General features: G+C 42.6%; 1 protein-coding gene across 18 annotated transcripts in view; it reads right to left on the reverse strand.

Moving 5' to 3' along the window:
- The window catches only part of TRERF1 (transcriptional regulating factor 1), a 207,331-nt gene that overhangs the window by 103,661 nt on the left and 80,079 nt on the right, over positions 1-23,591 (reverse strand). For all 18 annotated transcript variants that reach the window (XM_029943410.1, XM_029943407.1, XM_029943409.1 and 15 more), the window contains one exon: positions 20,962-21,044. The gene's annotated coding sequence lies outside the window, so the exon portion shown is untranslated. The remainder of the gene's footprint in view (positions 1-20,961; positions 21,045-23,591) is intronic.

Raw genomic sequence — 23,591 nt, forward strand, 5'->3', positions numbered from 1 at the left:
TCACTTAAGCAGCTGACTCTTGATTTTGGCTCGGGTTATGATCTCATGGTTTGTGGGAATGATAACTGCATCAGGCTCTGTGCTGATAGCGCAGAGCCTGCTTGGGATTCTTTCTCTCCCTGTCTCTCTGTTCTTCCCTGCTTGCACATAGGGGTGTGCGCTCGCGCTCTCTCTCTCTCTCTCTCTCTCTCTCTCTCTCAAAATAAACATTAAAAAAAAAAGAAGTAAAGGGGCGCTTGGGTGGCACAGTCGGTTAAGTGTCCAACTCTTTTTTTTTCTTTTTAATGTTTATTTTTGAAAGAGAGAGAGAGAGAGAGAGAGAGAGAGAGAGAGAGAAAACGCACACTCAAGTGGGAGAGGAGCAGAAAGAGAGAGGGAGACACAGAATCCGAAGCAGGTTCCAGGATCTGAGCTGTCAGCACAGAGCCCAACCTACTAACCACAAGATCATGACCAGAGCTGAAGTCGGTTGCTTAATCAACTGAGCCACCCAGGAGCTCCAAGTGTCCAACTCTTGATCTCAGCTCAAGTCGTGATCTCACAGTTTATGGGTTCAAGCCCCATATCAGGCTCGGTGCTGATGGCACAGAGCCTGCCTGGGATTCTGTTTCTCTTTCTCTCTGCCCCTTCCCTGCTTGTGTGGACTCTAAATAAATAAATAAGCTTTAAAAAAATTTTTTTAAAAAGAGAAGTCAAGACACTTTAACTTCCTACTAAATGTTTTACCAAGACCACACATCATTCCTATAAACTTTTAAAGCTATGTGCATCTGAAAACAAATACACCATACACACACACACACACACACACACACACACACCCCACAGAGAACGCAGTCGGTTACAGCAGACCCAAGCAAGAGGTTCGCACTGGCAAAGTTCTAAATATCCCCCCTCCTGGTGGGGGGTCAGAGCTGTGTTTTCACTCATGGATCAGCAATGCTGAGGCAAATAACACAAGCAGGTCTACAGGGTCTGGGACAGCACAGCACCTCCTTCTGAACTCCTCCGAAAAGGGAATGACTCAAAAAAGGAAACTCTATAAAAATCAAAACCCACTCGACTGCCTCTGTAAAGCAGTCTCGGAATTATTTAATCCTATGTGATTATTTTAAAATTACAGTCGAATGTTCCAGAAAATGTGAGGCAAAACCTAATACATAAAGCAAAGTGCTTCGCGACTAAAAATTCACTCCACATTAGAGAAGCCTCATTCTCCTGTGGCAGTGTTAAAGAGGAAGTCGGGGTAACTGAATTCCACCCAAGACGCAGGGCCTGGCTCAGAGGGTCTGGATTCCCGCCCTCCTGCTCCACGCTGCCGACATACTCTGCATACAGGCGCTCACGGAGAACCACCAACCTGCTGACTGACACGTCCCTCTGTCACCCACAAATCACCGAGGTCTCGTCAACATGCTACGTACTGAGTGAGGCCCAGCTGTGGGCCCAGCACAAGGCCAAGTGCCATGAGGTGTTAGGAAAGGAAGCAAGATAAGACAGCCGCCTTTAAGGAAGAACTAACACTCGAGAAACGCGGAAGAAAACAATCAGGCTCACTGAATGGAGGAGCACTTACTACATGTGCACTAAGAATTCTGAGAACAAAGAGGTTAACTTGGGGAAGGAAGCTTCAGAGAAGACAGCAGGCTACAGCCAGCCTTGCTGAGAGCCCTATGTCACAGTGCGTCCAGAAGACGGAGCTGAGGGCTGGGGCCGGGACGAGAGAGGCGGGCCTCGGTGTGAACGCACGCTGCTCGGGCACAGCTACGCCAGCGCTGCCACTTCCCCTGCCCTACCTTCCAGGCACAGCATGGTGCTGAGCCCACGAGTACCACATGCAGGCAGAGAGCCTCCCCCAGAGAGGGTGGACTCTTCCTGAACGCAGATGAGTTTCAACTCTAAGTGACAGAAGCTTTCACATCTTGGTTGATTTGGGGAGCCGAGCAGGGCCAGAGAGGATGAGACGGCAGCCCCTGGGAGGACATCTAGCTCCAAGAACTCTGGTCAGCCCACCATGATTCAGAACCTTGGGTTGGAAGGGCCTCTAACAGGAGAAATGTAAACCGCGCTCAGGGCTTCGCCGGAAAGAGCTAGGGAAGAGGTAGTAGAGAAGGCAGAAAGAAGAAGAAATAGGCCAAATCAAGGACCTTGCAAAGGGAAAAGGAATAGGGAAAGAGCTGGCCCAGGCAGGGCAGGAAGCCAAGTAGCATCTAAAGCCACCAACTGTCCTGGTGTGCCAGGGACCGAAGGGTGTCCCGGGACTCAGGACTTCCAGTACTAAAACTGGGGTGAGCTGGTCCAACCAGTGCTCTCAATACCACTCAGGGATGCTCTGGGGGTGCTGACCCGTTGGTGCTCACCACCCCCTCCTTCATGGCTCTGTCGCCGCTCATTAGCACACAGCAGAGCAATGGGAAGGATGAAAACGTCAACACAGGGAGGTGACCACGTGCCCCTCCTGGCTTGTGACCTCCCATCTCAACCACGGAGATTTCTGAAGGGGCTCAGGTGCAGGTAGAAGAGAAAATTCTTTCTTGTTGAAATAAAAGCTAGAATTACAGCCATCACCCTTTGGTGGACCACCTCTCAGGCACTGGGCTTACCGTACACAGCACTGCACCGTTAGGGAAGTGCCTTATCTGTACGTGGAAATCAGAGGAAGGAGGAGTTGGCACGCCCAGATCTTGAAACCATCCCCATCCAGCCTCCATCACCCCCTTCCCTCTCAGCGCTGGTTTCTCCCCCAGGCAGGTCCCAAGAGACTACCTACCGATCCCTGCCTTCTGCCCACCCAGGAACTCCGCTCACTCAGCAAGAATTGATTGAGCATTTACTATGGGCAGACACCCTTAGGGATGATAAAGAACACAAAGAACAATAAGGTGTAGTCTCTGCCTTCCAAGAACTTATGGTTCGGTTTGGGGGGTGTTGGGGAGTGGAGTGGGAACATGGGGGTGGTATAGAGAAGGCGAGAATCACTTAATTAATGAACACATATTTACTTTGCCATTAATATGTGCCAAGAACTCTACTGGAGGAATAGAGATAATAATCAGACAACTGCAAAACCACTGTAAGTACAATGAGGGTGATATAGGAATGCTCAAAAGGGGCACCTACCCCAGTCACCGAACTAAATACGAAATGATCACCCACTTGACTTCAGCATGGAGATGAGGACTGTGGAGGATTAAACAAAATCCAAAAAACAAAAACAAAAAAACACAAAGAAAGCGGTATGACCAAGCACTGATTTCAAACTGTTAACCAAATGATCAAGGAGATCAAACCATACATATGAAACAATTCATGTATCACAGGACACAAGGTGAGGTGCTAACTGTGGAATGCAGACCCTCAGCACAAAGAGAAACAGCTGGAGAAAGTCCATAATGCTGCCCAGAGGAAGTAGAAGTAAAACCAGAGGTGAAGTATTGATGAGGGAGGATTTTCCAGCAGGGAGAAGCCAATAGGTACCTGCAATTTTTTTTCCTCAAAAGTGAAAAGCAAATGTATAGTTCCTACTAAAAATATTTCTGAATGACATACCTATTCACAGGTCTTTGGTCTGAGCAAATGAGGACTTTGCCAATGGTAACTTTCACAAATGTAAGTTACATTTAAATGAAAAGATAGGTATCAAGTCTAATTTCAGCTGAACTGAAACATACCTAATTTTGTAATTGCAGTTCCATGTGCATAGCTGTGTGCATGTGCGTACATGCACACGTCACACACACACACACACACACACACACACACACACACACTACCCTTGGCTCCTTTCTGTACATCTATCCTCAAGTCATCCAATCTCCATCCTTCTGTTAGAAGAATCCCATAATTCAGGGAAAGGAAAATGAATGACCAGGGACAATCTACAAATTAATGACTGAGAATCGACCATGTTGGTTTTTGCTATAATGATATTCACAAAGTATGAGCAGGAAGGTCACATTTGGTCTGATGGTACACTAGTCAGTCAATAACAAGTTAACAACTATTGACTGACTGTCTGTTTAATGAAGAACCCTGTGCTGCTGTTGGGAGAGTGAGAAGGAGGGGCTGGTAAGAGGGATCTATAGAAAGAAGGCATGATACAGTGGGGGGGAAAAAAAGGAAGATTCATTAGACACTGAGTCTGGTCCTTGCTGTATCATTCACAAGGCCTTGGGTAAGCTGATCCCATGGTGAACTTCACCTCTTTATCCATGAACATATCCCATCTACCTCTCAGGGTCATTTACACTTCAAAAAAGAGAATGTAGGCCACACTTCAAAGGAGAGAATGGAAGCCTACAGTGCTTGGAAAAGAAGAAGGATCTATATTAATGCATCATGGAGGTTTGGACGTACCTCCCCTACTTCACTACCCCCTTTACTTTTCCAACAGGCCCCTGAATCTCCCAAGGAGTCAATCTGCCCCATCCCCTCCCCATGATATTGATTTAGGGAAGCATGAGATCCAAATTAAGCCAACCAAGGGCAACCAGACTCAATTCCACGCCTTTGGTCGATCCACTAAGGTTTTTTTTCCCTCCCACTTGAAAACAAGGAAACAGGCTGACCCAGGAGCTGCAGGCTGCCATTCTGGGGCTTGAAAGGGAGAGCATGCCTGGGAAAGGAACCAACACTGAAGGAGAAACACTGGGTCTTGGGCACTTCATTTGAGCTCTGGATAAAGCCTCACCTAACGCCAGCATCTACTCTTAGACTGAAACAGTCTGGGTTGAGTTTCAGTTAATCTGTTACCTAACAAAATGAGAGAAAATATGGCCAATGCGATGTTAGAAACATCTCTAGTCCATCACCAAATCCCTGTGGCTCCAGCAACTACCCAGGGAGCTATGTCCTACCAAGTGTCCTCCTGAGCAGGGAAGACATTAAAGGGCTCACTCAAGAAACAAAAAGAAGAAAGGCAATCATAAGCAATAAGATACAAGTGACTACTGGACCTGCCTTTATTTGCTTCCCGTCTTCCAAAACCAGTGAGGGCAGAAGTGCTGGAAGGGGCAAATCTCTCAATGATAAGCTGAAGCATAAGCTGTCTCAGCTCTATTTCTGCAAGCTTCCTCCAGATGTTTACCTATTCTCTTTTATGGTAACCACTGAGGAGCCCTGAGGAACAATACCAGTATCCTACTGACTTATTTTATATCTCAAAAAATTACTCAGGGCCTGCAGTACTGAGCTCATGTTCAAATTAAGTTTGCTGGAAATCTAATTCGGGATGAGTAATTTAATTTGGCTACTACAATTAAAAGTGGTGCAGTATTTGTGTTTTAGAGGAAAACCATATTAGATTCATCTAATCTTATTAGTTGAATATCACATTTAGATCACATTATATCTGGACCAGATATATAGTGGATTGATTTCTTTCATAAATCACTCAGGAGACCAGAGGGACTCACCTTCTTCCCACTCCCCGCATACCCACCTGACACAGGTCAGAAGAGGGAGTGAATGTAAAGGAGGTACTGGGGAGAATGCCACAGCAATGCCCAGGGGTTCACGTCACCTACAGCAACCCCTCAGGTTCTGATGATGGGTAAACTGTGGGCTCATGTGGACCAGTGACTTGCTCAGGGTCACAGTCAATGGTAGAGCTGAGATGACAACTCAGCCCCCTGACTCCTTTGGGTCCCTGCCACTCACCACGTGTGTTTTAAATAAGATCTAACATGAAAAACAGCTAGAGGGGCTCTGAGACCCCACTGCGAGGCGCTTAGCTAAAATCATGGCGTCCTCGAATACCATCTATCAGCCTGTCTCTCTGCTGCTCCTCACCACCCTGGGAAGATAAAGAGGGCAATCTCACTATCTCCGTGGGTAAGAAACCAGAGCCCCAAATTCTTCTTCAGTCCATTTGTTTTTGATGATTACTTTAAACCCCCTCACTTCAAGATAACTAAAATTTCACATTGAGGACATTCAAACCATATGATGGATCAAAAAAAACCAGAATCTGCTTTGCTTTTTTAAAATGTTATTAATCTCAGAAGTACTGCTAACCAGGCAGATTCAGTGCATACGATACTACACATCAGGATTCCAACTGTAGAGCTTAATCTTAAAAAATTAGGTCACAAAGAAAAATCAAGGAAAGGAGAAACTAGATAAAAATATTTATAACATGACAAGTTAATACATACTGCATAAAAATATCTTATAAATGATTGAAAAGAAGATGGAACACTTCAAAATAAAAATGAAAAAGGATTCAAAGAGGCAATTCACACATACACACTCACACACACACTCTCACACACACACACGCAGATTACTGATGGCCTCATGAAAAAAAATGTTCAAACCCACTGTACGGAAAGCTTGCAAATTAAAACAGTGCAATACTGTTTTCAACAATCGAATTGGCAAAAACTGAAACCACTGTAATGCCCATGATAGACAAGAGTGCTCTGAAATAAGAATCCTCAGACGTTACTGATAAGAGTATAAATAAGTCCCCATTTCTGAAGGGCCATCTGGTAACATGTATTACCAGCCATAACACTGAGCAAGTTCACTCCCAAGAATTTTCCCTGAGGAAATAATCAGAGGAATACTTAAAGACTCATGCACAAAGACATGTATAATAGCAGCACTATTTAGAATACTAAAAATCTAGGAAAGCCTAACTGTACCATAATAGAAGAGCGTTAAATCAATTATGATATATCAAAACAGGGAATAATATGTAGACATTAAAACTCTTATTTTTGAAAGAGATTTAAAGGCACAAATGCTCACCAAATGGTGCTAAAATTAAAAAGTCTTAAAAGGATGATTCCATTTTGTAAAGAAAATATAAATCACTACATTATAATTTTTTTATGTTTATTTATTTTTGAGAGAGAGAAAGGGCGAGCAGGGAAGGAACTGAGGGAGAAGGAGACACAGAATCTGAACCAGGTTCCAGGCTCTGAGCTGTCAGCACAGAGCCCCATGGAGAGCTCAAACTCATGAACCATGAGATCATTACCTATGCTGACTGAGCCACCCAGGCACCCCTATCATATATGTTATAAATATAACAAATAGTGGCAGGTCCAGCTAAATGTCCAACAAACATTCACACTCTTTCTAGACTGTAGGGTTTTCATTGAAGCTGTTACCCAGGCAGGGACTACATTTCCCAGCATCCTTTCTACCTAGGGTATATCCATGTGACTATTCCCACCAGTGGAATATAGGCAGAAATGACATGAAGCACTTTCAAGCTGAGGTGGTTGGTAAGTGACATGCCTTCTCTATGCTCTCTTCTCCCAGCTGCCAACTAGATGCAGAGGACCCAAAGCCCCCGGGAATGGAAGAATCATATGACAGAAGGACCCTGGGCCACTGAATCTACTCACTAGAAGGCTGACCACCAATCAGAAACACCTATGTTGGACTAAGAAATAAACCTCTACTGCGTTAAATTATAATTTGGGGTCTTAACTGTTTCATCAACAAGTGTTAGTTTAATATATGCATATAGAAAGATAAATTACCAAATGTTATCTGATCCATTGTATGACAAATTATAGATAAAATTTTTTAATGTATTCTTTCTACCATAAACATCTGATTTAATAACCAATAAAGGTATTAAAATTTAAAAAAACCTTAAAGGACAATGCTACATAATGAAATCTCTCAATAAAATATTAATAAATGCGATTACAAAAAGAAAAATGTAGAAAATTGCAAACACTCAAAAGAAAAAATATATAGACTTAGAACTTTAAAAAATCTACTAAAATAATTCCAGACAAGTGACGCCTGGCTAGCTCAGTCGATAGAGCATCTGACTCTTGGTCTAAGGGTCATGAGTTCAAGCCCCATGTTGGGCATGAGCCTACTGGACTGTGATATAAAATATATTTTATTGTGGTTGGAAAAGATGAGAGACAAAAATTTCATTCTAGAGAAAGTCTAACTGGCAGCAAGCTCTTATACTGACAAGTACAGGTAATCAGTGTCCAGCCCATGCCTGCACCTTTAATTACAGCACTGGCAATAAAGCTTTATCTGTCCCTGTGGGGGGGGGGGAAGACCTAAAGTTAAATGACAAACAACAAACTGGGGAGAAAAATGGCAACTTATACATGAAATATTAATATCCTTTACTATGTAAAGAGCCTTTGTGAATCAGTAAGTGGGGCGATAAATACAAGAATTGGGGGGAAAGATATGACCACATAGGCATAAAATAAGAAATAGTGACATACACCTACAAAAATACTTCAACTCACTAGTAATTTTAAAAACACAAAAACACAAACACAAATTAAGATATTCTTTATCCTTCTATCAGACTGATGAACATTTAAAATATTGTCATTATAGCACCAAATGTTGCTGAGATTATGATGAAACAGGTAATCATATATGTTACAGGAGAGAGTTCAAAACAGTATCACACTTCCAACAAGCAGCTTGCCACAACAGAGAAAAAAGCCTTAAAAACGCTTTGACTTTCTAGATACTTGACAGGAGAAATAAGTACCCAGAATTGATTGAATGGGGGGGGGGGGCGGGAATGAAAGCAATTTAGATACTCATTTGCGAAGGACTGCTTTTAGATCAATAAATTATGGTATGTTGGTATTTTCACATATTAGAATCCACAGTCATAATAATATTAAATTATGATGAAGATCTAAAGGTACTAAGGCACAATAGTGCCCACAATATAAAAAAGCAGGATACAAAACTATATTGATAGTATACTTTCTTGTTTAAATGTGTGTATATAAAGGGGTGCATGGGTGGCTCAAGTCGGTTAGGCGTCTGACTTCGGCTCAGGTCATGATCTCATGGTTTGTGAGTTGGAGCTCTGCGTTGGGCTCTGTGCTGACAGCTCAGAGCCTGGAGCCTGCTTTGCATTCTGTGTCTCCCTCTCTCTCTGCCCCTTGCCCGCTCACACCTTGTCTCTCGCTCTCTCTCAAAAGTAAATAAACATTATTTTTTTTTTAAAAAATGTATATGTTTAAGAACATATTACAAATGCCTAAGGAAAGAGTATAGAAAGATTCTTATAAAAATGTTGGTAGTAGTTATCTCCACGGGGTGGGATTCTGGGTGATTTTCATTTTCTTCTTTATATTTTTCTGTATTTTATACATTTTCAGCATGAGCATGTATTACTATTATTTATGTTTTATTAGGAAAAACTCTAAGCATATATACAAATATAGTAAGAATATATGTACCCACTGCCACGGTTCAATTATCATATGCAGCTGACTTCATTTCATCTATACCCCACTAGGTTCCCTGCCCCTGGATTATTTTAACATAAACCCTGGATATATCATTGATCCATAAATACTCAAAAAACATTTGAGTATATTAAATATAAAGTATATTTTATATAAATATATATTTTTTATATTTAATATATTTAAACTCTCCACTGGACTGTTTTAAAGTATTTGATACTTTATTGTTCACAAACACTATAGCATGTATCTTTAAAATATAACCATAAATAACAATATCACACCTAAAAATTAACAATAATTTCTCAATATCCAATATCCAATCAGTGTCCCAGTTTTCCTAATGAATCTCATAGATGCATTTTCACAGTTGGTTTGTTTTAATCAGGATCCAAACAAGATTTACATTGGAGTTTGGTTGATATGTCCCTTGAGTTTTTTAAAATTTATTACATAGTGCTACCCTTCCTTTACCATGCCATTTTATTTATGAGCAATGTATGGGTCATATGTTCCAAGAACTTCCTGAATGCATCCTCCTGGTGTCTTATAACATGTTCCTCTATCCCCTGTATTTTCTTTCAACTGAGGATCAGTTCTAGTGTCTGCTCAGCTTCTGGTTCTATACATTTTTGTCAGAATATTTCAAATCATTGTATTATTTTTATAACCAGACAAAATAACAAGCTAAAAAATGTTTTTAAAGGAACCCAACAAAATGCCAACCTTTTCAACTAATCCCTTTCAGCAATTCAATAAACTCAGTATATAAAAGATGTTTTCAGGACACAGGCTAGGTCAAGGCTTTCTCACGCAAGAAAGATGCTCAGTGACTATTCATGGACATATTTATTTTTCTGTTTTCCTTTTACATTTTAAATCCATCTCCCTTTCTGCCTCATTGGTGAGGTCTACCACTCTCTGGACAATGGCAATCCCTTCACTGGAAGCTTCAGTCATCCTATAATTGCAGAAGTATTCTTCAATCGTCCTCTGTTAAAAAAAAATGTAGGGGCACCTGGGTGGCTCAGTCAGTTAAGCATCCAGCTTTGGCTCTGGTCATGATCTTGCAGTCTGTGGGTTTGAGCCCCGTGTCGGGCTCTGTGTTGACAGCTTGGAGCCTGGAGCCTGCTTCAGATTCTGTGTCTCCTCTTCCTCTGCCCCTCCTCACTCATGCTCTATCTCTTTCTCTCAAAATAAATAAACATTTAAAAAATGTTTTTAATGTAACAGATGCACAGACAGGATTACCTCAGAGATACTGTAGGTTCAGTTCCAGACCACTGCCATAAAGACATAGCAATAAAGTGCTTCAAGTGAATGTTTGGTTTCTCAGCGCATATAAAAGTTATGTTTATACTGTAGTGTAAGTAGTCCGTTAAGTGTTCAATAGCATTATGTCTAAAAAAACCAATGTACATAACTTAATTTGAAATATTTTATTGCTAAAAAATGCAAACCATCATCTGAGCTTTCAGAGAATCATAAACTTGCTGCTGGAGGAGGGTCCTCACACCATGTTGGTGGCTGCTGACGGACCAGGGTGGCGGTGCTGAGGGTGGGGTGGCTGTGGTAGTTTCTTAAAATAAGACAATAATGATGTTTGCTGCATCATTTAACCTTTCCTTTCACAAATGACTTCTCTGTAGCATGTGATACTGTGTGATAGCATTTTACCCACAACAGAACTTCTTTCCAGACTAAAGCCGGTCCTCTCACACCCTGTCGCTCCTTTATCAACTAACTTTATGTAATATTCTAAATCCTTTATCGTCATTTCAACAATCTTCACAGCATCTTCCCCAGGTATAGATTCTATTTCAAGAAACCACCTTCTTTGCTCATCCACAGGAAGCAACTCCTCATCTACTGAAGTTTGATCATGGGACTGTAGCCATTCAGTCCCAACTTCTGGCTCCAACAGCCACATCAAAGATCACTGATCACAGATCACCATTGCAACTATAAGCAAACAGCCATGAAAATGTTTGAAATATTGTGAGAATTACCAAAATGTGACACAGAGACACAAACTGAGCAAATGCTGTTGGAAAAAATGACCCCAACAGATCTGCTCAAGGCAGGGTTGCCACGAAACTCTGCAAAGTGCCATAAAACAAGGCAGCCTGTGAATGAAAATTTGGAAATGAGAGAAAAAGAAAGAACAAGTGACCCATAATGTCACTCCTATAACACAGTCACTGTTACCTATATACTTCCTGACCATATTTTTTTAGGGATGCATATTTTGTACATAATTGTAATCAGTGAATATGGGCTTTGATACTTCTTTGTTAAATTAACACTCAATATGTTAAAAATATTTGTAGCTTACATAAAGGTATAAAAAAAGAGCAATTATATATATGTGCGTGTGTATCTGTATCTATATCCATAGTTGAGCTTGAGAAACACTTTACCATCATCTAATGATCCCCAGGGGCTCCTCCTTCATTCTCTTCTCTCCTCCCACAACTAGCCTGAATTTTAGTCTATGCTCACTTGTTCTTATAGGGTTTGCCACGCGTATGTAGACATCTAAACTTTTTTTAAGTTTATTCATTTATTATTTCTGAGAGACAGAGAGAGAGAGAGAGAGAGAGAGAGAGCGCGAGAGAGCACAAGCTGGAGAAGGGCAAAGAGAAGGAGAAAGACACAGAATCCGAAGTAGGCTCCAGGCTCTGAGCTGTCAGCACAGAGCCCGACACGTGGCTCCAATTCATGAACCACCAGACCATGACCTGAGAAGCCAGATGCTTTGCCGACTGAGCCACCCAGGCACCCCATATATGTGGATGTCTAAACACTATATCATTAGTTCTGTATGTATCTGAACTTCATGTAATTGGGATCACACTGCAACTTGCTTTCCTGCTTAACAGCTGTGTTCCTGAGATCCTTCCCTGTTGTCACACACAGCTATGGTTCATTCCATTTAATTGCACAGCTATATAGCTGTATTCCATAGTCAAACACAATTTATATTGCCATTTCTATACATAAAATTATATTGTAACTATCATGTCACATTGCTACATGATCACCAAAATAACTGTTAATTATAGTAGAGTATTATGCTGATATAAGAACTATTTTACTTTATAGTTGCCCAGCAGTTGGACATTAATTGTGTGTGCTCGTGCCCGTGTGTGTGTGTGTGTGTGCGCGTGTGCATGCACATGCGTGTTGTGTATGGCTACTTTGTAAATAACACTTCAGGGAGCATCTTTGTCTAAACAGGTTATTAAATGTTGTGTATTATTTCCTTCATGGATGGACTGTGGGAAGATGGTCCACAGAAGTGATATTACTGTGGAAGATGGTTCACAGAAGTAGATCAAAATGTATGAATAAATAATATGGCTCTTTAATACACTGAATATCGCAATGCCTCCAGAATTGGGGATCACCATTAATAAGATATTCTTTAAGGGGCTCCTGGGTGGCTTAGTTGGTGGAGCGTCTGACTTCAGCTCAGGTCATGATCTGGTGGTTCATGAATTGGAGCCCCACATCGGACTCTGTGCTGACAGCTCAGAGCCTGGAACCCGCTTTGGATTGTGTGACTTCCTCTCTCTCTGTTTCTCCTCTGTCACACACTGTCTGTCTGTCTCTCTCAAAATAAACATTAAAAAAATTTTAATGTATTCATCAGATAATATGTTAAAATAGTATTTTGCTGTTTTGATCTACCAATCTCTTATTACAAAATTGAACATTTTTTATATATGTGTATGGTGTTGTATGTGGTTATCTATTCAAGTGTCCCACCAAGGTTTTAGGGTTTTTTTTTAATTAGTTTTAATTTGTTTGAGCATGTCACAAAATAAAGATACAAATTTTGTCATATTACTGCAAACTTTCCCTAATCTATTGTTACCCCACTGGTTTTTTGCATGAAGAAATATTTGATTTTTTTCATAGTTTGATGGACTGTCCTGTTCCTTTTTGAGTGTTTTTCTTTTGTTTCTAAGCAATATTCAATTCTATAGATTTCCCTATGCCTCTACATTTTGCACTTAATTGCTTAATCAATATGTAATTCATTTTGGTGAAATTAGAATGATTTTTTCCAAATTGCTAACTATGCATCAAAATTATTTATTGAATAATTCTTCCTTCCTCCCTGATCTGTGATGACTTCATGATTTATCGAATTCTTTATGTGAGGGTCTGTTTTTGAACTATCCTAGTTCACTTATCGATTTCTTTTTATGCCAATACCATGGTGTTTTAATTACTAAGTCTTCATAATACACTAATATCTAGTAGTGCTACATATTGTAATATCCAATAGATCTCCTGTCTCCTTGAGCCATTTTCCCAGAATTCCCCCTTGAGGGTCTCATCTACATATTCTTCCACATAGACTGATAACCATCTTGTGAAATTTTAAAAACCCTGATGGGGCTTTGAGAGGAATGGCATCAGACTGAGGAACTAATTTCAGAAATATCCAAATCTTCAATTGTAATCTCACCACCTAGAAGTAAGGGTTTAACTTAATCTCTTTAAGCTTCCTTGATCTACAACTAAGCAATCTGTAATGATAATTTTATCCTTTTCTTTATAATATTTATTCTCTAAAGTTAATGTTACCACTTTCAGAACTTTCTGCATTGGCTTTTTGTTTTGATCTCAGCCATATCCAATAATGCCTTTATTGTGGCCCCCGATACGTATAATGACAGTAGGCTGTAGGAACTCAATCTTCCTTATCATATGAAGGAATGATCATTTTATATACTTGTTTCTAAGGGGTTTGTAAAAATTAGAAGTTGAACTGATTGAATGTACTTCTGGAATTCATGAGATCATTGCGTATTTTTACTTAAATAATTTATGTGAAGCAAATGAAAAAAATATATATATGAAGCCATTCCTGCATTCCATAACCTACTTGGGGATGGTGGAACATTCGTATACTCTAGTGTCGAAATCTACTCGCTAGAATTTCATCTAAAAATTTTACATTCCTGAGAGAGACTGGTGGAGAACCTCCCTTTGGGGGCTTGCCAGATTTGTTATCAGGGTCATGTTTGCTTGAAAAAAGAATCTGGAAGTAGTCCATCTTTTTTCTAAATCCTGGAACAGTTTATGTAACACAGAAATTATCTGTTCCTTGAAAGTTTAAAAGAATTTTCAAAGGCCTTTTTATATTTTAAAATCTTCCACCTGGCACAGGTTTTTGAGTGAGTGTGTGTGTGTGTGTGTGTGTGTGTGTACACATGCCTGTGCCCATGTGGACATTACCATATTTATATTTTTATACAATTAAAGTAACACTGTAAGATATTGATCTCTAATGGAGCAGGGAACAGTTTCATTATAATTTACTGCCTTCCTTTCCCCCAGGAAAAGGGAGTAGATGCCCAAGAGGATAAAGTTCTAAGAAATAAGCCATTTCCCCAGGTTTTTGTTCTAAGAGCCTCCATTTTAGAGGCCCATAAGGGAGGCTATAGATGGCGGTCAGGGAATACTGAATGCTGAATCATCCACATTTCACTGAGGTTGAGCAAGTTTGGCATTCACAACTTTACCACTGAAATTTGGACCTAGGAAACCTAAGATCTGAAAAGAAAAGGAGATCATCAGTCTACCACAGGTCACCTTAAGTCTGTGGTAAAGGTCTTCCAATGTTGTAGTTCACCAAGCCACCAGTAGGACACTGTACCTCTTCCAGAGCAACCAAAGTTTGTAACTCTAAGGCTTTCTCTACTTACTGCAGGGCTCCTGGACCAATGACCCTGCAAGCATTTCACAGGAACCACAAATAAAGATTCAGAATTGTTAGGGACTGAAAGTTTGTGTCCTCCCCCAACCCAAATTCATAATGTTGAAACCGTAGCCCCCAATCTGATAGTATGAGGAGATGGGACCTTTGGGAATCAACTAGGTTAAGAAAAGTCAGAAGGCTGGAGCCCCAGGATGGGATTAGTGTCCTTAAAAAGAAGAAGAAACACCAGCGCTTTCTCTTTTTGCAAGGACATAAAGATGTCAAATGAACATACCAGCAAGATGGCGGCCGCCTACAAACCATCCTAAGAGGTCTCAGAATGAAACCTGCCTTGCCAACACCTTGATCTTTAGACTTCCCCGCCTTCAGAACTGTGAGAAACACATTTCTATTTTAAGCCACCCAGTCTGTGGTATTTTGTTATGGCAACCCGAGCTGACCAAAGCAAGAGGGCTGTGGTAATGTCTGTCCAAAAGAACACGGAGCTATAACTAGGCACGCTGAATAGCCTGCTGTGGAGAGAGATAGACCTGAGGAGAACCATGTAGTAAGGAGTCTGAATGAAGACAGGGGGTCTCCTAGAACACATGAGGACTGTGCCATAGGAGCATATGTGAGAATACAACCAGGACTCCAACGGTGACACTGTGCCCAAGAACGGAGATGTGAACAGGGCACTAACTGCCTATGTGGTGTGCTGTCGAACGTTCTGCTCTTTCTTGAGAAAGACGCATCTCAGTTCATGGCCTCATTCACAGAGGATCCCTGAAGTGTTAGAGGTCCAGGAAACGTTAGGATTAGGTCACCTTCGTCAGTCAATGTCATGAGTTTTAGAACAGCGCGGCAGGAAGGCACAAACCTCAAAACGCTCTTCGGTACTAGGATTCCTTAATTCCATTCAGGATTTCACACAAGCATGCTGGCCATTTTTTTCTCCCCCCTCAACAATGACAGAGAAGTGCTTTCACACCAGTCATGGCTTCACTCGGAAGCTTGATCCCTGGCTGGAAGGCAAAACATGTTTGTGGCAAAGCCAAGCAGGCATGTGAAGTGAAGCAGAATGAGGAATGTTTTATGACTGTTTGGGATGCCAGGGGTGGCTGGGTATATGTTGAGATTTTTTTTTTTAAGGACTCCAAAAGACATCTTAAAAAGTCATACTGTTTTGGCAGCTTCAAAATGCAATTGTTACAACAAGTCCTAACACCAGCGACTGCCTGATGCACACAGTGATTTCCTCACAAGCACCCTTTCCCTTCTGGAGCTTTTCAGACCAAATTAAGTTCTCTCTCTCTCATTTTCTCTCTCTCTCTCTGTTTATGTGTTCTTTCCCACACATAGAGGCATCCACCACAAAACTGAAGGCCAAGTCCAACTGAACAGATTTATCATTTTTAGGATTCAACTGTGGAAAAAGAAAAACTGTTGACCTTTTAGTCTGAATTATGCAGGTCTTGCAAGACTTTCTTTCTACTGGTAGAAAATTAAGCTAACAATTTTAAGTTAACAATAAGAGTGAACACTTCTTTCTTTATAAAATGAATTGGATTCATCAAGACTTGTGTTCAAGTGAATTTCTCCTGCTCCTTTAAGTCAAATAAAGACATGGCATAAGAGAATTCCTAGGCTCTAGAAGAATCTTTAAAAACTAGGATTTGCCCCTACACTTGCACATACAGTAAATAACTCCCTATCCCCCCAGTGCTTGTCACTCAGAGCGCAATGATGGATCCAACCACCTGGTGTAGTTCTTATAGGTTATGTCAGGCAAAAATACTCCTTTTTTTTTTAAATGAAGCTCTTTTATGAAATTCTATGCTAACACAGGTTAGGTTTTTAAAAACATCCTTCCACTAAGGATGGCAAAGTAAGATAAGAAAGAACTTGGTAGCTCTAGGCCAATCCCTTCCAATTTTTTTGATAGTTTCTTCATCCAAGTCCTCTACCTGTGAGAATGACTTGTCTGGACCAAGTAATTTAGGGCAATCATCTAGTTATTACTAGTTTCCCATCTAGTTACAATGGTGACCAGCCTCAGGGCCAGCAAACCTATAGAAAATTTAAGACTAACTTTAGTCAATATGCGGGGGCGAGAATATACTTTTTTTTTAGGTCTATAAACGTGTGGTCTATTAAGTTCCTGGTTGTTCTGGAAATTTTTCTTCTATCTGCAGGTCCCTCACTGTCCCTATGCACCCTGCAGTCTTAGGTTATCACCTCCTAGTTTTGCAACACAGGTGATAAAGCTTGAGGGTACTTCAGGGAGCACACGGTCAACCTATGCTCCCGCCACCACTAATCTGGGAATCCCTGAATCAAGACACTTGGCTCTGCTGAGATTCTGAGAGGTCAGCTTTATGGTACTAAAAGCTTCAGAGAGGGGCGCCTGGGTGGCTCAGTCAGGTAATCATCCGGCTTCGGCTCAGGTCATGATCTCACAGTCCGTGGGTTCGAGCCCCACATCAGGCTCTATGCTGACAGCTCAGAGCCTGGAGTCTGATTCAGACTCTGTGTCTCCCTCTCTCTGCCCCTCCCCCACTCTGTCTCTGTCTCTGTCTCTGAAAATAAGATAATAAAGACATAAAAAAATTTAAAAAGTCAGAGAACAATTCACAGCATTCTATCCACTAAAATTCAATGGAAATAAATGCCCAAGACTAACTTCTTGCCTCCACAGCATCTCACTTGACGCAGGTGATCCTCAAATCCATCCATTCAGAAAACTCCAAATGGCGCAGTTAGTTTGGGAAGCCAAAGCAGAAGAGGGTCACTTGCACCTTCCAAAGCCCCCAAACTGAGAACAAAGGCAAGAAAATCAGCTGAGACAGATCATGACAAGCCTTCAACTATTCTTTTTTAGATGCTTATTTATTTATTTTGAGAGAAAGACAGAGTGAGAGAGCAGAGGAGAGGCAAAAAGAGAGAGCAAGAACGTGAATCCCAAGCAGGTTCCGCACTGTCAGCACAGAGCCCAATATGGGGCTCTCATGAACCATGAGATCAAGACCTGGTCGGGAATCAAGAGTCAGACACTCAACCAACTGAGCCAACCAGGTGCCCTAGGCCTTCACCTACTTATAAAACTTTTCAACTAAGAATATAGGAATAAGTTACTATAAAATAAAAAGCCCCTCATTTCCAGGGATTATACCTACATTTAACTATATGCTATCCCAATTTTTTTAGATTTCCCCCAAAACGAATTCTAATATAAAAACCATTCCAGTGGAAAAAAATCCATAAACACTAAATTTTTTAATACCTTTATTTACCTCATCTCTAACTGAACTAATCAGTGACAAATAATATATTTGTAGTGAAGAGAGTTTATTTCCTAGATTAAATGCACACATAAACACATAAATGTGACAATATTCTGAGATAGATGAAGCAAATAAAGATAACATTTATTGGGCCAGCTACTGGGACACCGGGCATTTTTCTTGGATTCCCTCAGTTAATCCTTACAACAAACATATAAAGTAGGTGCTATTCTTGGTCCCATTTTATAGATAAGGTTTAAATGAGGAACCTCATTAATTTAAGTTAATCTCCACTAACCCAGAATTTGAGTTCAGTGTTACTCTGGCTATAAAAAGGTTGAATAAGCATATGAAAAATTAAACAGAACAGTAGAAGGCATGGTTAAGCTACTAGAGGTCCTTGTTTTGAGACATGCTAAAAAGCAGATGCTAACTAGAACCTGTTTGGGAATTGGGAAGATTCTGTCTGAAAGTATGCTATGGTAAAATACTTTAAAATGCAGACTTTCACTAGTTATAAACAGGTTTTCTCTCAGGTTACTTCCAACAATTGGTCTAAATTAGTGAAATTTCTATAGATGATACAGTATATATATGTCAGCTGCCCCTCTCCTGGTACCCTTCCCACCCCCACCCCGGCCACATTTGACTCCTCCTCTTCCTCTCTCTGCCAGCCCTGGTGCTTTAGGGAAAGCTGACACACTCCTCCAGGAGAGGGATAGACCAATCAGAAAAACCTCCCATCCCTGCCAATCAACAGAGGGCACTGGGACTGGCTGAGGAATAAGCACATGGCTCAATCTGGACCAATGAAATGCCCGGGTTGGTTTGCTGGGGATGGAATTTTGGGAAAGATACTTTCTCAGTCTTTCAAGAACTTTCTTTGCCAGAAGGGATGCTTCTTTCCTTCTGACCAGAGGGATGCAACTACGAGCCCAGGAACTTCTGCAGCCATTCTGCCTCCCTGAGAAAAGCCAGCCTGAAGACGAGCTGACATCATGGAAGAGTGACAGAGATGGAAAGAAACGATGGCTGACATCATGCTGAGCTGCTAGTTCACATTCACAATACAGTCCACCCCATCCTTAACTTTGCAAGTACATGAGCCGATTAATTAATTTCCCCTGCTGTGGGAGCACTTTTGAGTTGGGTTTTATGATAGTCACAACTCCAAAGAATCCCAACTGACACAGGAGGGAAAAAAATAGTACTAATTCGTACCTTTTACCTGCAAGTGCCTGGATTTTAATTTACACTGTTTCATAACTGTTTCAAGTGATTCTGTGTTAGTTTTCTCCTAAAAACGTCACAGGCTTTCCAGAAACACTTTCATGAATTCATGAATGGCCCTGGGCAAGTCACTTGACTTTCCTGGGTCTTTTCAATGGAAAAGAAAGTTGAATTAGAGGGCTTCCGTTGCTCCTCCCACCCCTCCCAGCCCAACAGATCCATGTGTAATAATGTAAATTCCACTCACTCCACCAAACAAAACCCCTCTTTGGTTAGAGTCATCCTCGGCAATACAATCCAAGCAACCTGCATCTCTTGTTTGGTCAGATATTTCTGACCTCTACATCCATTCTTCTCCGCTCAGCCCTGCTCCCCCAGAGGGTCGGACTCTACGGACAACATCACAGCATCAGTATGGCTCCCTGCCTTCTAGCTTCCCACTGAGTGTGCCTAGGCAGAGGCACCATCAGGGGACAGGAGAACTGACAAGTGAGTTCGGTGAGGAGATTCTTTCTCCTGGCTCTTTCCCAGCAGAGTTGCTGAAGGTTGACGGCACCCTTCTACCAGAGATAGCCCTTCCATGTAGCTTCTCTTTCCAGTTCTAATAACCAATCCTTCCCTCGTTCTTTCAGGACTAGGCATGGTAACAGCTCTCTGACGTGGCTAGCCCTGGGATGCTTCCGCATCCTGTGCTCGGTTCTCTTAACCCTGCCTACGCCACTATAAACAGTCCCTTCAGGAAGAGCTCTTAGATTACTCCATGTGAGTGAGCCATCTGTTTACTGGAACCCCAAGACACAATGGCTTAAAAATGAAATCAAAATCAAGCACAACAAAAGGGAAACAGAAGCAATCAACTCTGAGTTGCACATAGGAGAGATAAAAAGTGTGGTGCTTGCCAAGAAAGACAACCTTCACATACCAAGAGGACCAAATTAGACACCTGCCACCCTCCTTCTCCGCTGTGGCTGAGAATTTGTGGAAAATAGACATCTCGTTTAAACATACAAAAAATGTGTTTACACACAAATTTATTGACCCTTCAGACAACTTCTGTGTGGGACCTGGCAGAAAAAAAAAAAATCACAGCTATGCGCCCATTTTCTAGAGGGGCAAACTGAGCCTGAAAGAGAACGTAGGGCCAGAAATCTGCCTCTGACAGGCCCGGTGGGAGTTTTCAGAGCAGCCCTTCTGTACTCCAGTTCTCCAGAGACGTCTAGTCTCCTCTGAACGCATCCAGAACTACCCTCCATCAATGTCCTTGGCCTCTCCACTATTCACAACAACCCCAAAGTCAAGAGAGACAAGGCACAATGCCCTAAGCCCCCTTCCAAGTGAAGCTGAATTCCAGCGCATGAATCCACAACCACCAACCTTTCCCAGAGAGACTTTTTCCAGAATTCTGGGGTTATCCAGGCCCACAGCAGTCCTCCACCCCTTCTCAAGGCATTTTCCACACCACAGATGTCAAAGAAACACTTTTAGGATGCCTTCATCACAAAGCATTTCAGAGAAGCTATACCTGTTTCAGGATTAGGAGGCTTAATCTTTCAGGGTCGTCCTGCTTCCATGTCCTCCTCCTTCAGCATCCTCCAGAGTCGGGGCCTGTGGGAGTGACCCAAAAAGCACATTGAGGATATTTGCCTTCAACATGGGAAAGATCCTATCAGTCTGGAGAGACTGGAGAGGGAGTCAAGGACGGAGCCCTGAAGAATCCAACAGCTGACGGGGCCTGCCCTGCAGGAGGACCCTGTGAAACTGCTGTAGCGCGTCCCCAAAGGAGAGGAGAATTTAGGAGATAAAGGCACCCCACTCCGTTCTGGTTACTGAAACCCAGGAGTCACTGTGACTCCTCCTTTTCCCTCACACTCCACATTCGATCCACCAGTGAATGATGTCAGCTTGATTCTTCCAAAGATCTCCAGACTCGCCACTTCTCATCCCTTCTGCTGCCACCATGTTGGTCCAAGCGAGCAACCTCTCTTGGGTTATTGTGGTAACTTCCTAACTGGTCTCCCTACTTCCGCCCTTGCCTTTCCATAATCCATCTATTCTGTGGGTTGAATTGTGTTATGGATTGAATTGCATCTCCCCTAAATTCCTAGGTTGTAGTCCTCACCCCAGTAGCTCCAATGAGGACATTTTTTTTGGAAACAGGGTCACTGCAGATGTAATTGGCTGTGAGGATGAGGTCATCCTGGAGTAGGGTGGGTCTCTCATCCAGTATGACTTATAAAAAGGGGAAATTAGGACGCAGGCACTCACAGAGGGAGAACGCCGATGGGTGAGGGTTGTGTTCTGCTGTCACAAGCCCAGAAACTACCAGAAGGTGAGAGAGGGGCCTGGAACGGGTCCTTCCCTAGCACCTGCAGAGGGAACAAGACCCTGCTAACACCTTGATCTCCAAATTCTGCCCTCCAGAACTGTGAGAAAGCACTCCTGTTACTTTAGCCACTCAGTTTGTGGTACCTTGTTACGGCAGCCCTAGCAAACTTATACACCATGCTCCCGACGGCACCCTCAGTGATCCTTTAAAAATCACTGTTCTTGGGGCGTCTGGGTGGTGCTTAACCTAAGTGCCGACTCTTGATTTCAGCTCAGGTCATGATCTCACGGTTCATGGATGGACCCCTGTGCTGGGTGCAGTGCTGACAGTGCGAAGCCTGCTAGGGATTCTCTCCCTTCCTCCCCGTCCCCCTCTGTCTCTCTGCCCCTCTCCCATGCACATGTGCACGCTCTCTCTCTCTCAAAATAAATTTTAAAAAATCACTCTTCTGCTCTAAACACTCCTATAGTGTTTCATCTCTCTCTAAATAAAAGGAAAAGGCCCTCAAATGACCTTTAAGGCCCACATGACCTGTCCTGGCCTCTTCCTTGATACTTTCTTCTCCTACTCTGCCTTTCTTCAATCTCCTCCAGCCAGAATGGCCTCCTCAAACATCCCCGAGCAGGCTCCTCCCGCAAAGCCTTTGCACTTGCTCTTCCCTCTGCCTGGAACATTCTTCTCCCAGGCGTCCTTTACTTTCTTCAGGTTCCTGTGACGATGTCACTTTCCGGGTGAAACTCTCCCCTATGACCCCAGTGCCTGACCTCTGACCCTCCCCATTGTATTTTTCTTTGTAGCATTTATCAGCACCTGACATTTGTTTATGTTTTTACCTTCCTCCCTCACACTGTCTCTAAATTCCTTGAAATCGGGGGTATGGTACTATGGTATATCATGGTATAGCACGGAGACTGGCACATAGTAGGTACTCAAGAAATCGTTAGAGAGATTTATAAATGGAACGAAAAAAAAAACCAAGAGAAAGGAGACATGGAAAAAAGAGGAAGTTGTCCAATGTCAACAGTAGCAAAGAGTCCAGAAAGATACAGAGTGGAGTCTCCACTGGGTGTGGTAATGTGGAGGCCACAGGGACCTGATAGAGGGCAATTCCCGCGGAACTGCGGGAGGCGGGAGCCTGTGCAGCAAATCCAGCTAGGTTCCCCGCCCCCGGCTCCCATGCCACGCACACCTCCCATTGGCAGAAGCCAGCCCAAGTGGGCTGTGTCAACTGAGGAGCAACACCTGAGGGCAGATTCTTTCCAGACATCTGTCCAAGTGGGGAGGAATAAAGGGAATGAGAACTAGAGAGGGTGAAGGGTCAAGGTTTGGCTTGAGCCTGGTGCTTGAAGGCGGGGAGGTCCCAGGAGCTACAGGAGATGCGGGGAATTTGTGTACAGGAGGAAGGTTCTCTGTCCTGGAAGAGGGATGCGTCCATCTCTGAGTGGAAGGAAATCAGGTTGGGATGAGCCCCAATGTCAGTACCCAAGGCAGTGGAGGCAGGAATCTGAGGGCTGAAGGCTGACCTTCTTGAACCTGTCAGTGAATAAATGAAGCCAGGTTGTCCCCGAATGAAGAAGGGCAGACAGGAGCTTGCTAGGGGATGCGGCGTGGAATGCCTCACTGAGAGGAATCATTTAGGTGCCGGGGTGGCCCTAAACCTGGGAGCCTCCTTAAATGTTGTGCCCTCAGTGCCTGACCAGCCTCATCCCGTGGCGACAGTGGTCAGAGAGAGAGCTGACTGCTGGCCAGCACCACGGAAGGCCCAGCTGAAACTAGAAGCCTGGTTTCACAGAGGCCCCGTCCTCAGGGCTGTGGGGTTCTGGACA

Source organism: Suricata suricatta, chromosome 7, assembly GCF_006229205.1.
Source record: "Suricata suricatta isolate VVHF042 chromosome 7, meerkat_22Aug2017_6uvM2_HiC, whole genome shotgun sequence".
Lineage (NCBI taxonomy): Eukaryota > Metazoa > Chordata > Mammalia > Carnivora > Herpestidae > Suricata > Suricata suricatta.